Genomic DNA, 2,500 nt, shown 5'->3' on the forward strand with positions numbered 1-2,500 from the left:
AGGCGAGCCACCGCCTGTCCCAGACCCTGCCTCCCGGTGCCCCTCGGATGCCCTTGGCTGGGTGTCCGGTCGGGGTCCGGAGCGTTTACTTTGAAAAAATTAGAGTGTTCAAAGCGGGCCGCTACTCGCCCGAATACCTGAGCTAGGAATAATGGAATAGGACTCCGGTTCTATTTTGTGGGTTTCCGGAACCAGGGCCATGATTAAGAGGGACGGCCGGGGGCATTCGTATTGCGCCGCTAGAGGTGAAATTCTTGGACCGGCGCAAGACGGACGAAAGCGAAAGCATTTGCCAAGAATGTTTTCATTAATCAAGAACGAAAGTCGGAGGTTCGAAGACGATCAGATACCGTCGTAGTTCCGACCGTAAACTATGCCAACCCGCGATCCGGCGGCGTTATTCCCATGACCCGCCGGGCAGCGTGCGGGAAACCACGAGTCTTTGGGTTCCGGGGGGAGTATGGTTGCAAAGCTGAAACTTAAAGGAATTGACGGAAGGGCACCACCAGGAGTGGAGCCTGCGGCTTAATTTGACTCAACACGGGAAACCTCACCCGGCCCGGACACGGAAAGGATTGACAGATTGATGGCTCTTTCTCGATTCTGTGGGTGGTGGTGCATGGCCGTTCTTAGTTGGTGGAGCGATTTGTCTGGTTAATTCCGATAACGAACGAGACTCCGGCATGCTAACTAGTTATGCGGCCCTCCGTGGTCTGCATCAACTTCTTAGAGGGACAAGTGGCGTTCAGCCACACGAGATGGAGCAATAACAGGTCTGTGATGCCCTTAGATGTCCGGGGCTGCACGCGCGCCACAATGGTTGGCTCAGCATGTGCCTACCCTTCGCCGAGAGGCGCGGGTAATCCGCTGAAACCCAATCGTGATTGGGACTGGGGATTGCAATTATTCCCCATGAACGAGGAATTCCCAGTAAGCGTGAGTCACAAGCTCGCGTTGATTAAGTCCCTGCCCTTTGTACACACCGCCCGTCGCTACTACCGATCGGATGGTTTAGTGAGGTCCTCGGATCGGCCGCACCGGGACCCCTCGTGGGCCTTGGTGTAGTGCTGAGAAGTCGATCAAACTTGATCATCTAGAGGAAGTAAAAGTCGTAACAAGGTTTCCGTAGGTGAACCTGCGGAAGGATCATTAACGGGTAGCGCCGCCCGGCGCGCCTCCTCCCAGCCTCTGTGCGTCTCCTCGGGCCTCTGGGGAAAGGGTTGTGCGCTTCGGTACCGGACTGGAGATCATCATATGTTTAACGCCTGAACAGCGATGGCGCAAGCTGGTCTGTTCTCTCCAAACAGCCCCCCATCTCGAGCGCACCTCCTCGGTACTCTCTGGCTCGTGCGAAGCGCTAAAAAACACGGTTACGGCCGGTTTCCACACGCACAATGGCGTGAGTCTGGGCCGCGAGGCCCTCTCTCTCTGTCGGCGTGCGTGGGGTTTTCCACATTCGGTGACCTCAGGCTCACGGCACCACCACGCACCCTACGTCTGTTGCTATAAATCGGGACTGTGCCCGTAAAGGACCAGACCCGCGTTGGGAGGTTCGCAGGAGGCTCACGCCACCTTTGTCTTCCTGGGCTCAGACGTCGTCAAAGCGGTTGCGCGTGTGTGGCCGTTGCCTTCCATTTTTCGTCGGGTGACGGGTACCTACTAGTCTTCGAACCAACCCCATACAGCGCTACGAGTGCTCTCCCTTACCGGAGGCATGGCGGGCGGTGATGGGGAGGGCCACGTGTGGACTCTAGCTCATCAACCCCGCCTCAGGCAGCGCTACGAGTGCTCTCCTGTACTGGAGACATGGCGGACGCTGACTGGGTGGTCCCCCTGGTGGCTTTAGTCTTCACACCCTCCACACCCCGGTGCTACGCGTGCTCCTCTCCGCAGGGAGGGGTGGACATGGCGGGCGGCGGGTGAGGAGAGGGGTTCACTGTGTGCTGTAGCTCCCAAGCTCACCTCGGGCAGCGCTACGAGTGCTCCTCCCTTCCTGGGAGCATGGCGGGCGGTGACGAGGTAGTCCTCTGGGTCCTTCAGTATTCACACACCCCTTTCCAACACCCCGTTGCTACGCGTGCTCACCCAGTCCTCCGAGACGGACAGGGCGGGTGCCGAGTGTGGAGGGGGCCCGCAGAGGGCTGCGGGTTTAAAGACCCCGTGCTCGGGTGCCTGTCCCTCGGGTCAGGCACTACGGCGGGGCGCCCGTCACTTGAAAAATGGTAAAAACCATTTATCATGTTTGGTGCCTCTCACGAAAAAACCAAGAGTACAACTCTTAGCGGTGGATCACTCGGCTCGTGCGTCGATGAAGAACGCAGCCAGCTGCGAGAACTAATGTGAATTGCAGGACACATTGATCATCGACACTTCGAACGCACATTGCGGCCCTGGGTTCATCCCAGGGCTACGCCTGTCTGAGGGTCGCTATTCCCATCATTCGGACTGTGCCTGTAATGGGCAAGACCGCGGTTGGAGGTTCGAAGGTGGCCCTGGTCAC

General features: G+C 58.2%; 1 non-coding gene across 1 annotated transcript; it reads left to right on the top strand.

Annotated features, from left to right (window-relative positions):
- Positions 1-2,273: 2,273 nt before the first annotated feature.
- On the top strand, positions 2,274-2,427 carry LOC143507331 (5.8S ribosomal RNA). Its single transcript, XR_013128678.1, has one exon. It is a non-coding gene; the product is annotated as a 5.8S ribosomal RNA (ribosomal RNA).
- Positions 2,428-2,500: the final 73 nt, after the last annotated feature.

Source organism: Brachyhypopomus gauderio, unplaced genomic scaffold, assembly GCF_052324685.1.
Source record: "Brachyhypopomus gauderio isolate BG-103 unplaced genomic scaffold, BGAUD_0.2 sc671, whole genome shotgun sequence".
NCBI lineage: Eukaryota > Metazoa > Chordata > Actinopteri > Gymnotiformes > Hypopomidae > Brachyhypopomus > Brachyhypopomus gauderio.